Source organism: Labrus bergylta, chromosome 1, assembly GCF_963930695.1.
Source record: "Labrus bergylta chromosome 1, fLabBer1.1, whole genome shotgun sequence".
Classification (NCBI taxonomy): Eukaryota; Metazoa; Chordata; class Actinopteri; order Labriformes; family Labridae; genus Labrus; species Labrus bergylta.
The window spans coordinates 30,911,958-30,927,839 of NC_089195.1; the positions used below are offsets into that span (position 1 = coordinate 30,911,958).

General features: G+C 43.2%; 1 protein-coding gene across 1 annotated transcript in view; it reads right to left on the minus strand.

The window, feature by feature from the left end:
* Positions 1-15,882, minus strand: part of adgrl3.1 (adhesion G protein-coupled receptor L3.1) — a 170,052-nt gene that overhangs the window by 38,443 nt on the left and 115,727 nt on the right. The gene's annotated exons all lie outside the window — the stretch shown is intronic.

Sequence of the window (15,882 nt, forward strand, 5' to 3'; positions counted from 1 at the left end):
AGAACACGAGCATGAATCCTGCAGCACTTCCCAGCTTCTCTCTTAACAAAGAAAATGAAAAAGCTGACACGCATCAAAGTGAAATAACTTGGATTTTTATTTTTTTTTTATATACTAAAAAAAGGCAACCATGTCTCCAGGCAACCGGTCCGGCACATCGAAGGTAGATAATCCGCTCTCTGTTGTATTGTGGGAATCTAATTTTCTCCATCCAGGTTCGTTAGCTCATCCCCGATTACGGCCGTGTAATGTGTTAGATAAAGTTTCTAATTAAGGACTAATTATACCTTTGGTGTATCGCTATCTTGTGCTTTCCGAGCGATTCGGTGATTTAGACGCCGCTTTTTCCATGGGAGGAAAAAAAACAGCTCCCTGATCAAATAAACAACACAAGGACATGCTCGGATGGAAATGAGAGCGGAGGAGGAGGTGGAGTGGGAGAAGAGGGTGAAAGGAAAAGGAAGTTGAGGAGGTCGAGGAGAAGGGTTTTTTTTTCCGGAATAGGTAAAATAGAAAAAGAGGAAATAAAGTGGGTAGTCAGAGGAGCAGGAGGGATGAGATATGTTGAGAGGAAGAGGGCCGGAGTGGTGATAGGTGGAAGGAGGACTATGTTCTCCGGCGGAGTACAACAGATAGGGCACAAAGGCGGGAGATACCGAGGTCTCGGGGAGGAAATGGAGGCCAGCAGACATAAACACAGACACTGATAATATGCAAATACTGGCATAAGGGAAGAGAAAACACTGGTTAAGTGTTCCTGACTTGTACCGGAGCCAAAATAAACGTCCAAGCTGTGCGCAGCCGTGCACACATACACACAAAAAAAAAAAAAATGAGACATCGACCCACCCACACTCCGGCACATACATGAACGCTCGCATCCACATCCACACCCACACACAGCGGCGGGGTATCAAAAAACACGCTGAGTCTAATCTAATTAAAGCATCCCTGTCATGACAAATCCTCCTCCTAAGAAACACACTTGTTCATTATCGTTATCACACACGCACGCTGTGTTATCCCTTTCAAATCGCTTGTTTTTTTGCTTCTATTAATAACGTTGTTTCTTTTTTAATTCATCTGCCTGATACACAGTCGAACGCACAATCTAACACAATAATATCACCTACAGTAGCTGCCGCGGCTTCTTAAAAAAAACAAAAAATAATGCGTCACTCTCCTAATTTATTCCGATCACTCTCTTTCCCTCTGAAGGACAACAGGGGGTCTTAAAAAGTGCAATGAAGAAAGTGGAGAGGGAGGAGACAGAGACAGAGAAAGAGAGAGAGAGAGAGGATAGAAGAAGAAGGAGAAGATAAAAAAAAAAAAAAAAGAAGAGAGATGAGAGGCGGTATAGGGCCGGTTATGAATAAAAGGAAGAGATAATCACGGTGGATCTGCCCACTGGATTAGCTGGGAGGGAAGATTAACGGCACAGAAAGGAGAGCAATGCAGAGACAAAAAAAAAAAAATCCACAAAAAGATAATTTCCTGCTTTAAGTTCTTCAGAAATGTGGCAGCCTATATCTCCATCGCTGTTTATGTAACTGTATTTATGAAGTGCTTACAGAGAAGAAGAATTTAACGAGATATAAGTTTTTAAATGATGTAAGGTGAAAGTGTGTGGGATGGCGGTTTGCAGGGAATCTACATTTCTTTTTCTTTTTTTTGAGAATAAAGGCGAGTCATGTTTGACTTTGAGGAACCTGTCTCTACTGTGCGTGACACGGGGAGACGTCTGAAACGTTATCTCCGCTTATGCGGCTTAAATAACTGTGATTTCATTGCCTGCTGATGTGAAAGTGAGCAAAAGAAAAACCCCTTAGAGCATAATTTGACATTCCACCATCATCATCATCATCACCCTCGAGCATGCACTCATCCAGTCTTCTTCTTCTTCTTCTCCTCCACCACTTTTCATTTCTGACTTATGAGTGAATCCTGGGGAGATATCATGTGCAGGAAATGCTCCAAATAGCAAATGAAAAGGGGAGTAAACAGGAGGATAATCAAAGGAAACATTAGCGATGAGTCCGCGCGGCGCGTTTGAAACGACGGCTCACAGATGTATCATCGTCTAAAGGCATGAAAAGCAAAAGTGTGTTTCTCCCCCCCCCCCCCTTTCTCTCCAGTGTTTCTGCGCTTATTCCACGGCCCAATGATGAGGGGATCAGTGCGAGAAGATGAGAGGAGAGATGATGGAAGGAGGAGGAAGTGGGAGACGAGAGGAAAGTGATGTGCACAACGCGCCATAATAACTAGCTTTGTTCTGCTTTGTCAATTCCGCCTACAAGTGGAGGGAGGAGGGGGGAAATAAATAAATAAAAATTATTGTCTCTGGCAAGCGGTTCAGCCCTGCCTTTAGAAGCCTCCAGGTTCGCTTGTTTTCCCTGCAGTTTGTTCAGGATGAGGATGGGTCTCTGTGGATTTGACCCCGTCAGAGTTCCTCTCTCACAACAACATCGACGGCTTCATCTCGACCTCTCTCTGACAGCTTTACAGGCCGGATATACATAATGGAACAGGGCCGCTTTAAAAGCTGTGAATGCATCGACTCTATAGCACACGTGCTGCTCCAGTTATAAACTGTTGTTCTTTCCTGGTTTCATTCAGATGTTTGTGGAGCCACACATAGGGCTGTTCAGGCTCAAGTCTCAGACTGGACTGACTCTGGATTTTAAACCAAGAACACCACCGAGGGGTTATTTTTACACGTCATACCTGTGATAAGAAGGAAATGCCTCTTTCTAAAAAAAAAAGAATAACTTTAAAGGCTTTATGTGCGATTTTTTGATCCAGCAGATGTCACTCTTGAGCACCAGCATTAAACCAAAACAACTCGCGCTGCATTGTTGTGTTAGCATGCTAATGCTAGCGATCTTTATTATGCTGGTATCTTCACACTGCATGTAAATTTACCTGAAATGAGCGTGATCTAGAAACACAGTTAAGCAGTGAGTACAGTATGTTATTCTTCTTTTCTCTAGTCCCTCAATTAAACAACTTTTATACACGAGGGGAGGAGTCAGCCGGCCGTCCGGGCGATGTAAACAAAGTGAAGATAGGACTCTGAAAACTCTGAAAACATCACAGACAGTGGGACTCAGGTGTTACACCCATTGTAGACAGTCATGACTCACAGAGTTATTTTCAGAGGATATACTGGATTTCTATTATATTTAAGTGTGAAGAATCACATATTAAGCCTTTAAGTCATTTGTAGTTTCTTGCTGGTGTTGTGCAAACAAGTCGATGATTTTTCATTGACATGGTCTTGACTCAATCTCGATCCCTACATGTCTCTGATTACTCTGGTCTCAGGTATGTGTTGGTGTCTAGTGTGGTCTTGACGACAACACTTTTTCTTAGTTATTCATATTATCCCTAATATGTGGCTGTATATTATTTCTCTGTATCGTCCTGGTGAACATGTGAATATTCTCCGTGTGTGCTTTGGAAGTGAGGGAGTTGGATCTTTATTCAAGTTGGAGTCTTGGCCTCCCCTACACAGGGCATACAGTAACAGACCTTCAATATAACTCTACATTAACAGTATATCGTCATGACGATGGTCTTGATTGCTTTTTGTAGGTCGTACAGAGGCATCAATATTCATTTCTCTTTGTTAAAAACTGTTAAAAACTCCTCACAGTAGCTTTAAGGTCTTTAACAGAGGGAGTCGTTGTTATTGTATTAAGATAAGACACACCGGTATATTGACGGAAAGCTGCAGGGTGCCTCTTTTATTCTAAGTGTGGTGAAATGGCTCAATACATCCCCTCAAATTATGAAGGTTTGGTTATCGAATTCACTCATTTTGCTCTTCTTTCTCACAGCATGTCGGGAACAAATTGAAAGTCAATACATCAAGCTGCAAACATGCAAAATAACCAGATTATTTATCTGCTCTGTTTAACTTTGATTTTAGAGGAAGATACATGAATACAACACGGCCATCTTTGACTTCCCTTCATGTCATTGTTAATGTTCGGTCATGCACACACAACTGATTAAATGATTTCAGTTTCCTTTAGAGAATGATCTCCTCTGGGAAATCTTGAGTTTCACTTTCTTGCATAACTCCCATGAGTTTTTCTTCTCTTTAAGAACTCCTCGCAAATATGAGAAACAAATGAACACAAGATTTCAACAGGTCAGTGTTTAGTATTTCATGTTCTTGTTCTGTTTATTTAATCTCCTTTTGTTAGATATGTAAGGGATTATGTCTGATGAGCGTGATGTAAACAGGGCGAGCAGGACCCCGACATGAAGTCTCCTCGTACCCTGTAGGGATTCCTGCACTACAGCAACACGCTCACTATGTATTAACCTGCATATCTTATTGTTTTTTTACTCAAAAAGTCAATAATTGAACTCAAAATCTAGATATTTTTTGTTGGAATGGACAGTTCCAGATGCGTCCATAGTAGCTTAAAGGTTATCTCTGCAGCATGATATTTGAGCGAGCTCATCTGTTATAACTCACAATGAACTGATGGTGACGTGAGACGAGGTGAACAGGTCGGCATGAATCAGAGCAGCACATTGATTATTTTTTTTTCTGTCTCGTCCCTGTCGGAGTCTGTTGATATTTTTTAACCAGTAAGTAGTCCTTAAAACGTCACCGTATCCAAAAACCACATCCCATTAAATGTTTACTTCATGTGCGATCTTCAGTTTGGGACAGTTTTCTGTCATAACATACAGGTTTTCTTTTTTGAAGGTTGGAGAGATTGAGGAATGACATGCAGGAAAGGAGCAAGAGGTCAGACTCGAACCCGGACCACCTTCCTGAAGGACCGCAGCCTCTGCACATGGGCTGGCGCACCAACCACCATGCCACCAGTGCCCTGTTTTTTTTGCATATTTTAACTCTCTTCTCATCGCTGTTATCCTCTCCCATCGAAACAGACTGACAACAATTGAACCAGACTTCTTTCTGCAGATTGATATCATTACAATTAGTAGTCAAGAGTCTGTGATCAGAGCCGTGTCCATAGCAACAGCCTGCACGTCATAGTAACAGTTTGATCTTCTTGACAATGGAGTGCTATCCAGGTTTAGTAGACCGTTTGTAGTTAGAATCAAGCAGCGGTATTAAACACAGAGTGTAATGAACTGCAGACAGTCAAACTATTCCTGCATGAAATAATAATTGTCATTTTTTACACGAGTTGCGCTCATGTCTACCAATGTCTGTTCACATGTTCAGGACCTGTTTGTCTTATTATACACATGAAGGATTCTGCTTCTCTCTTTCTTCACTCACTTTGAAGTTGGAAAGTTGAGTTTGTCTCTCATTTGTACCATGAAACACAGATCTGAGGGCGGACTGTTCAGTGATGCCCACTGTCAGCGTGTAGCCTCTTACAATGATATTACATCATATTCTTAGATCTCTGTAGAAGCCTGATGGGGCTCATGTTTTTTTTTACAAGACCTAAAAAGTGAAAAAACGGTGAAATCTAAGAACTACACTTCAGTCAATATTATGTCACTTCTGCTTCTTACTGCATACGGGTGAGGTCAACAACACATTAGAGCTGAACCAGTCCTTCAATCCCACAATTCAACACAGCAGCGTTAGCCTTCAGTACTTGACCTCTGTGACGCTTCAACAGCGGTGCTTTGGTTGAAGGTTTCTCAACATGCTCTCGGACAGATTTAAGGTCTTGCTGAGTTTGGAGGACAGGAAACGAAGGGAAGAATTCAAAAATAAAATCAAAAGTACTCACGGATGTTGTCAGTGGTCTCCTGCACAGTGTCCGTCTTGAGGAGGTTGTCGGCAAGCATAAAAGCGCCGGTTTCCACGGTGTCGAGGAGCAGAGTGGCCGAGTGCAGCTGCTCGCTGGTGGGCAGCTCTCTCCAGGCCGCTTGGGCTCGCGGCTGCAGCAAATTATTCACAGTCTCCACCATAGCCTGAGGCAGCAGAAACGACAAGAGGTCACACGGAGAGGAAGACGCTGCTAACAGCTAAGTGCTCTCAGTCGATGACGCCAACATGGAAAATTAATGCAAAAGGCAGAAGTCAGTGGGATGCAACACTGAGAATGTACTGGTGGCTTTCCATTTATCATGTTGATAAATCGTGACAACAATTAATGTTAGCGGGCATTCCCATGCAGACAGGCAAAAACACTGAAGCTGTAAAAAAAAATAAAAGAGCATTTCCAAAAGTTGTAGGCCACCCAATATGTTCATTAGCACCTTTTTTTCTGTTCAAAAAGTGCTTTTTAAAATCATGTTTTGATAGAAAATCCATCACAGATATCCTTAAAAAAGAAAAAAAAAGAAAAAGCTAAGCTAATTAGCTGATCGCAATCATCAAATGTCTACACCCTCCAAACCTGGTTCTTTTTTTTCTTTTTCTTTTTTTTAAAGCAACAGTCTTATCTTAAGTTGGAAAACTTGTGCTAGAGGGATTGAGAAGAAATTAGAGTTTTATCAGATAATGTCCGCTGGGTCACATCCAGCCGTGCAGAATCCAAAAATATTACCAAAGCGAGGAGAGTTGGCTCGCGTAGATGAAATGTTCTCAGTGAAACAATACTTATTTTGTCTCCGGCTCACATTCCTTTATGCTCCTAAGAATTCACCTTCTCATTTTCAGTCATGAACACCACACGTACACACACACACAGACACACACACACACACACACACACACACACACACACACACACACATCCTTTAAAAGACCCAGGGAGAGATACAGAAACAGAGAGAAAAAGAGAGAGCCGATGAGAAGAGAGGGGGAGAAGAAGGGGAGAGCCATGGGAGAGCGATAAAACAGTCCAGTGAGTCCATGGTGACAGGCATCCGCTGGGAACAAGGGAGGCGGAAAAGCGAATACAGGTGCTATCAAACACACACATCTCACACTCCTCTCTGTCTCTTTATTTTCTCTTTCTCCTGCTCCGACTGTAAACCGCCTTTTTCTTCTTGCAAACGCGCTCCCATCCCTCACATTTTTTTTTTTTCCTTTCAGCGTGTTTCTCTCTTGAGGAAGGTGGATGGAAGAGGAGAGGAAAAAAAGAAAAGAAAAAAAGGAACACAGGTGCCATTATACAAGCAAGAGGGGGGTTTCCAGTAGGGAATTGCAAGGGCAAGGAGGAAGAGAGAGAGAGGCATCCGTTTATTGGCATTCACACGTCAACCGTTCGACTTTCTCCCTGCCCCTTCTACTCGGGGTTAGAGGGACGAGAACGAGCGGGAGGCAGGAGGGAAGACAACAGCATAAACACAATGAGAAGTAAACGGTGTGTTTGTGTGCAGCGGTTAGCGGGGTAAGCGTCCTAGATAAAAGAGACACTGTAGATGATGACTCATGGAAGTGTCGATGGCACGTTACAAAAAGCTGCAGTCGGCCTCTGGAATCAGAGCTAATCCTACCTGTTTATTTTGGGACAGCGATACAGTATATCACACATGAAATGGGTGCTCAGCCAAAGAGCTAATATGATAATATTATGTCCTCTTTTAAGCGCTAGCAGCTAATTAGCTTGGATGCATATCAGATGAGTTTGGGAGGGTATACATGTAAACAAAAACTAATTAATCCGCTGCTTCTGCAAACAATCAGAGCGAGGCAGGAGTGGATAAGCACACACATGCATACGCATACTGTGCACGGCCAAACGGCTCCGTCATTTTGTTTACGGTGATGGAAGACTACAAGCTCCAACACTTCAATACTCGTTCACTAACATTCAGGTAGACGTCTTCTCAATCATTTCTACAGTCTTTTTTTCACGGATCAGATCGTAGACTGTATAAAACATGGACGTAGTCTCAGTGAGGTCACCAATTGGTTTCTGAAGAGGTTGTCTGTTTTGAAGCCCAACAATGAAAGCTGCCATATTGGAAATGCTATCTCAACCTAACTTCTCAGGCAAATAGGTGGAGCCGAGGTGGGCTTTAAGCCTCCAGGTAAACAGCTACATCTTTCCCCAGCTGTCAGTCAACTCAGCCATATAGCTAACTATGCATATTTATGAAAAGCTCTGAGGCTAAATTCAATTGAAACGAATGAGTTACAATACATTTTTAAAACATTTTTTGAGGCATTTTAATACGGGACCTAACGGGGATTCTTCATAGACTGTATAAAACACGGATGTCGTCTCAGTGACGTCTTCCATTTGTTTCTGAAGAGGCGTTTTGAAGCCCAGCGTTGGTGGTTGCCATATTGGAAATACTATCTCGACCTTACTTTTAATAAATGCAGAGTAAGACAAGGAAGCCTCCTTATGCTGCAAAGTTATTTTAATTATATTTAAATTATATTTTAACAGGTATTGAATGCAGGTTTTTGCACTTATGCATTGGCACCATTTGGTTCGGAAAACAAAGTGAAAAAACACAGTGTTTCCGACAATCTCGAACTCAAACACTGAATAAGTCAATAAAGAAAAAAATTCCGCTACTGTTTTGATAATCAACCATTAATTGGAATCATTGTCAGACGGCTACAGAGCCAGTTTTCTGCTTTTAGGGTCGGGGACTAGGAAAACACCAAGTAAGGACACAAATCTGGCTCTGGGAGATTGTGTTGTGCAATTTTTTTTTTGGAGTATTTTCAGACATTTTATGAATAAACAAGACGCTGATTAATTTGAAAATAATTACCATAATAATTGAGAATGAAATGAATCCTCAGTTGCAGCACTGTAGCTGTAAAACCATTACAATTTGTAAAATGTTTTCAGCTGCTTTTCTATCCCTGGAAATTGTATTTTTTTTGTTTTGCAATTTTGAATTTTGGTCACATAAAAGAAGCTTTTTGCACACAGTTCCTCGTGCAAAAGGAAAATCGGATTGGACATTTTCTTCAACATTATTCTCTATTTGTTTGAAATAATCACGAGTGGAAGCCCTGAGCTGCGTTATTCTGAGGTTAAACTGTATTTTGTAAGAGCCAAAGTTTCTGTAATAATCCCACCACGCAGGAAAAGTGTGCCTACACTGCGAGGACAACGGGTCAAAAGTTGAACGAGGAAATCAGTTTGGGAGTTATGAGTTTGTCTGACTAGTTGTGTTTCTTGCACGGTTGGATATATGAAATGTTGCAGCATCCGCAGGTTCGTCGAAAAAAAACTTTTTGTGAGTGCCATTACGACAGATAAAAATGATGGCACAAACTAAAAAAATAGAAGACCTCAGATATATGCCAAATGCTTCTGCAGAGGCAAATAAGAAGTCGTTCTCTGTGGTGCATCGGGTGTGTGCCTGAATGACTCCATATGCTGACATATAGAAGCAATACATACAATATGGCAGGTGTGTGTGTGTGTGTGTGTTTGCAGAGAGTACAGGACACATGTGTGCACTTTAGAGTGTTGGCATTAAAATGTGTGTGTGTGTTTGAGTACATGTGTGTGTATGCATGCGTGTTTGAGTTTGCACAAGGGGCTGGGGGAAGCATTGCCCTGCATCATTCTGCTCCACTTGCTTTACAGTAGCAGTCCAGGCAGCACAGAGAGAGGAGACGGGCGGAGGGGACGCTCTGAAGGCACGACAGATACGACACTATTTCTATTCCCTCGTGCAAGTGGGGGCTGCTCCTTCACTTTGATGTGCTTCAGATAACCCCCCCCCACCACCTCCCTTTTCGACTCTCATTAAACTTTTCATTGCTTTTTATTGAACTCTCGATTATCTAACATTTTCAATTTCATATAATTTTTTTCATTGAAAGTTAATTCGCTGCTTCTGAGATTGCATCTTCTAGAGGGGGTGGGGGGGAGAGATAGGTAAGGAGAAGAAGGGGTGTGATTTCCTTGAGGTCCACCAGACATCTCCACATCAGAAAACTTGAAGATGAAATGAATGTTTTTGTGTGAGTGAGTGTGTGTGTGTGCGTGTGGGGGGGTGTAGGGGGTGTGTGTGTGTAAGCTCCTGTGCCGTGGTGACATTTCTATCGGCACAAGTATGAGGACTTGAGGGCTTAAATTGAGACAGGTTTTTTAGGGGTCTTCAAAGAGGGGAGAAACTCTGCAGAGACAGATAAGGGTGTCATTTAAGTGTGTGAGTGTGTGTGTGTGTTTATGTAGTAGTGTGAGCACGCACATTTGAGTGCACACACGCCCTGCACAGACACACACACACACACACACACACACACACACACACACACACACACACAGGATCCAGTAAATGGGGCAGAAGTGAGATGCTTTGAAGCACTGGGGTAATCCAGCGTAAACAGCAGCGGGGAGACAGACTAGAACTGGGCTGTTCTACTACTCCCAGCTACATCCAGGCACACGCTCAACCAGCACGTGTGCATGGCTGACGTACAGTATGTGAACACTCACGCACACACACTAGCGCAAACTCGATGCAAATGACAGAGTTGGGATGTTAGAAGTATGGACAGGGGCGAGAGAAGAAGAAAGAATAGAGGTTTTCTCTCTCTCTGTCTCTCTTTTGCCTCCGCTCGGATGAACTCAGAGAAAGTGCATGTTTTTTGAAAATGTTTTCATCAGAGGAGCAGGCTTATCTGTCAGTTGTTGTTGGGAGTTTGTCTTCCCTGACAGGACGAGTTTGCAGCTAAATCAGGCTTTAAATTCACAGCATGCCGCGTCCTGACCCGCCATCCATAAATAGAGGGCGAATTAGACATTGTCATTGAGCATCACTGTCTCCTTGCTGCCCCCTCTTTTTATTGTTTTGTTCTCTGTCTCTCACAATCGTCTCGTTCTCGGTTTTCATTTCTGATCCCTACCCTTCCTTCCCTTCCCTTCCGTCCGTTTCTCTGTCCAATTTCCTAGTACCTTGCAGTACCCAAACCTTCCTCCTCCATCAATCCAAAACCCTACAGCATCAAAGCCTCTCCACACCACCAACTTCATCATGAATAAATTGCCAATTTAGTGTACATGAAACGAGTCCCCAGTTCCCCAAACGAAGTGAGAAAGGAGAGGGAGGATGAGGAGGAGGGGCGAAAAGAAAGAGAGAGAGAGAGAGAGAGAGAGAGGGAGAGAATTCAATTATTTCTTTGTCTCTATTAAGAATCCAAACCTCCTGCCTACTCTCCTCACTTGACAATTAGTGCTGTGGATAATTAAGGAGGAGAGGGCAGCACGGCGCCACCATCCCTAATCATGCACACGTCTTCCTGGACTGTTGGTATAATTTTGTTTCACAATAACTAAGGCTAATCATATAATCGATCACTTGCATACAGAAGGGTGTGGGGTGTAACATGTTCCTGTTGTAACCTGTAACTAGCTGCCTGGAATCTGACCCCCTTTGAAGCTCTCTGGTGAATCTATTGGATTAAGGAGACGCTTCAAAATGTTGGACAGTTTTGATGCGACGGCATTAGATCATTGTTGAAAATATATTTATATATTTGTAGCGTGCACAAGTGTGTGTCTGATAGTGTGTGTTTGTGTGTGTGTGTGTGTGTGTGTGTGTGTGTGTGTGGTGTGTGTGTGTCAGCTTGCATATATTCCTAAGCCATGTTCTATGATGTGACATTGCTGACTGGTGCTGACGTTAAGACTTTTCAGGGGAGGGTGGAAAAAAGGGCTGCATCAGGAGAAAAAGAGCTAGCCTATCAAGGGTGTGCATGTGTGTGTGTGTGTGTGTGTGTGTGTGTGTGTGTGTGTGTGTGTGTCAGAGGAAGCAGAGGGAGAAAGAGACACTGTGCAGCCCATCCACAGCACATGGACGAGGAAGGCGGGGTCCTTTTTATGTTTTAAAAAAGGGATTTTACAAAGAATGTATTAAAACATGGACGTATCCTCAGTGACGTCACCCCACTGGATCCTGAAGAGGCATTCTGAAGCTGAACAACGGCGGTCGCCATATTGGAAATGCAAATCTAACTTCCGATCAAGCTAGCAACAGGCAAAGAGGGTGGAGCTAAGTCGAGGTCTTTAACCTCCCGTCGCCTGTCAGTGAACTAAGCCACGCCCCTAATTATGCAAAAGTATGAATAACTCTTTAGCTTAATGTGATGAAAACCTTTTGATACCAAATATGTTCTTGAACCAGCTGTGAACATGTTTACTCCTGCTGTAAAAAAATTACATTTTTCCTTGGTTTTTGCAGCCTGCCTCAAGTGGACACTCGAGGGAACTGCAGTTTTCTTTTCTTCTGAACCCCATCGGCCACATTTTTCAACACCAGACACCATGGGATTTAAAGCTGACCGGAAACATGCCTAGATGATGTACTCATGGCATCCACATGAACAAACATCAACACAAGCGACAACAACAAAAAAGGACAACAAACAAGCTAACAACGAGCCACAATCACAAAGCGGGTTTTGTCTTTAAGGCCGTGACCAAGCAATATGCAACAGAATATCCATCATACTTGATTCTTTTTTTCTCATGCAGACGCAGAGAGGGAGTGTCATTGAATGGAGATGGATTGGAAGTCATTTAGTTGCAGGCTTGTTTACAATTCTGCAGGCAGAGCTGCAGAATAGATGAGCTATCATTGCTATTGATCAAGGCCTCTTATCAGCGCTATTTATTTTGAATGTAAAAATATATATATAAATGAAAGACTGCAAACAAAGAATGTCAGCGAACCATTTGAGGCGAAACTTTTTTTTATCACTTCAGAGCAAGACGGTCGTTCTCCTCAAAGGGTTTGGATGCAAAGCGTACAACAAGTGCTGCAGCGCAGAATTAAAAAGTGTATGTAGAGCGTTATAATGTGCGATCACGCTCATACATACACTTGCTTTTGCAATTACATGCTGATTGTAAAAAAGAAAAGAAAAAAAAAAGAAGGTGAAATTAAGTTATCGGTGGCAAGTTATCAACGATTACCAGGAAGTGAAAATACCTGTGTGAAAAACCTGCAGGACCTCTCTCTCTTCTGAAGCTGCAAATTCAAACAATTCAGCTGTTAGAGATATAACACCTCTCAGTCACACACTCACACTTACACGCACACACACTTGGGAGCACAAAAGCAGTCACCCTCACTTCATCAGCATAGCACAAAAATACTTTGTTGGGTGGAAATACATTGTTATTGTCCCTTGTTCATTTTCATTTATTCTCCTGTAATCACTTTTCTAGCCTCCTTTTTTTTCCCCCCCTCCAACTTCTCCTTTTTTTATTTGCTTTTAATCTCCTCTGTTCCTCGAATCCCTTTTGACTCATTCTCGGCATCAACCGTCAAGTGAATTGATGGCGTTAATTACAATGCCACTTGTGCGTGATTGGTCATATTCGATTTCCCAACAAAAAAATGTGCATAATAAACCGGAGTATTATAATTGGGCCATTATTGAAATCAGGAGGAATGCTGTTTTTTTTCCACCCTCTTTTGTGGAGGACGTCTTTTTTTTTTCTACACATTTAACCTTTAACAGGTTATTTGGTCAACAACAAAACACAAATTGATTACAATTACACGGCTTGAAGTATATATTCACTGTGTAGTGTTCGAGTAATGACTTACTTTAAAAGGGGGGAGGGGGGGAGAGTTAAAGTGAGACACAAAGAGGCAGAGAAGGGAGCGGACTCGGTGTCTCAGAGGCTAAAGCTAGAGGACAAAAACTGACTGTATGAGAGGTGGCACCGGCTGTCAATCTGGATGCTAAACCCCGCCTATTACTGTTGACCTCAGCAAGAAGAATCACCAAACAGTCCAGCATCCAGTCCGTCAGTCATTAAGCGGCCAAACCCATCCAGTCAGATCGTCCCCTGATAATTTAACTCACTTAATTGAATGCCTTCATGAACAAAGCACAGAACTAAATTCTTTCCTTCTCTACCCCGAGTAGTAAAAAAACAGATCCTTGTGTATACTCAGGATCGAGTTTCCATTAATGTAACCCTGAAGTAAGCACTCCGTCCTGCTTGTCGACAGCATCTTCACAACCTCAGCTCAGAGCTCAGACGTTCATTAAACAACGAGCTCTGACGTCAAAAAAAAAAAAAAGTGTCCCGAGCCTGTTTTCATCTCAAGCACTGTATGTTTAATGAGAACGGGTCCCGTGGGTGACGCAGGAGTTTTTATTAAATTCCAGTCAGGGGGTTTTTTGAGAAAGAGTTGAGGAACGGCTGCCAAGAAGTAAAAGCGGTTATCTATCACCCGTAATGTAGGAGCAAAAGAAGTTACCAAGACAAACATACAAAAGGGGATGAAATAATGTTTAAGAGCAGTTATTTTTCATCTTGGAGTCGAGAGTGTCATGAACGGCTCTCCATCAAACTCCGCAGGCGGAGGCTTTTTCTACTCCCAGGAGGATGAGTCTTAGACAAAAACAGTGATTGCACTGTGATTACTCTTAATGTCTCTCTCCATCACCCCTCCTCTTTTCTTAATTATAAGTCATTCGATTTCTCTTCCTTGGAACTTTGCCTGCAAGAAAAATCTTTTAACTAACCATACATTGACCCAAATGCCCCCCCCCCCCCCCCCCCCCCCCCCCCCCCCCCCGCTGCTGCTGCAGTACCTTAGTGAGGCTGCGGGCTGCGCTGTCCTTGCCCCCCGGGGTGAGGTTCCTCAGCTGTACATCCAGAAGCTCCACGAGCTGTGCCATAGCACGCACCGTGGACGGCACGTCACCCGGACGCAGAAGCCCTTTGGTCTGCTCTGCCAGCTCCCGAGCCACGATCGCCGCTGTTTCACCCGAGCGGAGCTGTGAGAGAGAGAGGGTGGGGGGGGAGAGAGAGAGAGAGAGAGAGAGAGAGAGGGAGAGAGTGTGAGAGAGAGAGAGAGAAAGAGAGAGAAAGAGAGAGAGGGATAAAGTGAAAGAATGATAGAGAGAGAGAGAGAGAGGGAGAGGGAGAGGGAGAGAGAGAGTGAGAGAGAGAGAGAGAGAGAGAGAGAGAGAGAGAGAGATGGATAAAGTGAAAGAATGAGAGAGAGAGAGAGAGAGAGAGAGGGAGAGGGAGAGAGAGAGAGAGAGAGAGAGAGAAAGAGAGAGAGGGATAAAGTGAAAGAATGAGAGAGAGAGAGAGGGAGAGAGTGAGAGAGGGATAAAGTGAAATAATGATATAGAGAGAGAGGGATAAAGTGAAATAATGAGAGACAGAGAGAGAGAGAGAGAGAGAGAGGGATAAAGTGAAAGAATGAGAGAGAGAGAGAGAGAGAGAGAGAGAGAGAGAGAGGGATAAAGTGAAATAATGATAGAGAGAGAGAGAGAGGGATGAGAGTTAAAGGTGATGGGAGAAGTTGGGAGTGGAGAGTAAGTTCGGGGTTTAAAGGAAGAGGAATGACAGATGTAATAAGAGATATGGATGTAGAGAAATCAAGGTGAGAAGATAATCACATCAGGAACTTTTATATTATTACGTCATGTGAGAATACACACAAAGACACAATTTGAAACTGTAGGGTGTTCTAAGTAGCTTGGATATCTATCTCCAGAATAAGAAGAGTCAAGGATCCAAACATCATAATGCTATGAGTAGCTTTGTCTCTGTACATAAATAAGCTTCTAATGATGCCTGTTGTCCTTATCATGATCACAGCACAGCAGTGAGTGAACGACCTGATTGGACATTTTCATCCCCCTTTCAGCTATACGTATAATCCCTCTGATCTCTTACAGGAGTCAGGGCTAACGAATGAAGATGGATGCATGGCCTAAATCTTCCCCTGTGGTCAGCGCGTCTTCATGCGTGACAAATGGCTCGAGGACTGTTATCCATGGCGCTTCAGCTTTTTCAGACTCCGCTCAACGGGAGCCACGAGGGCCAGCCGGCGGCGGCGTTCAGACTTACTTTCTGCATGATGTGGTTGACCCATGGTGACGTGCAGTTGCTGAGGTCGGGGCCTTTGGGATTCCAGTAGCCCACGTGGGCCGCGCACACGTATGTGGCCACGCCTGGGAGACAAAGCACAAACAAACAGGGGTGAGACAGCGCTGACATTCACCGGGAGACATGGGCGCTC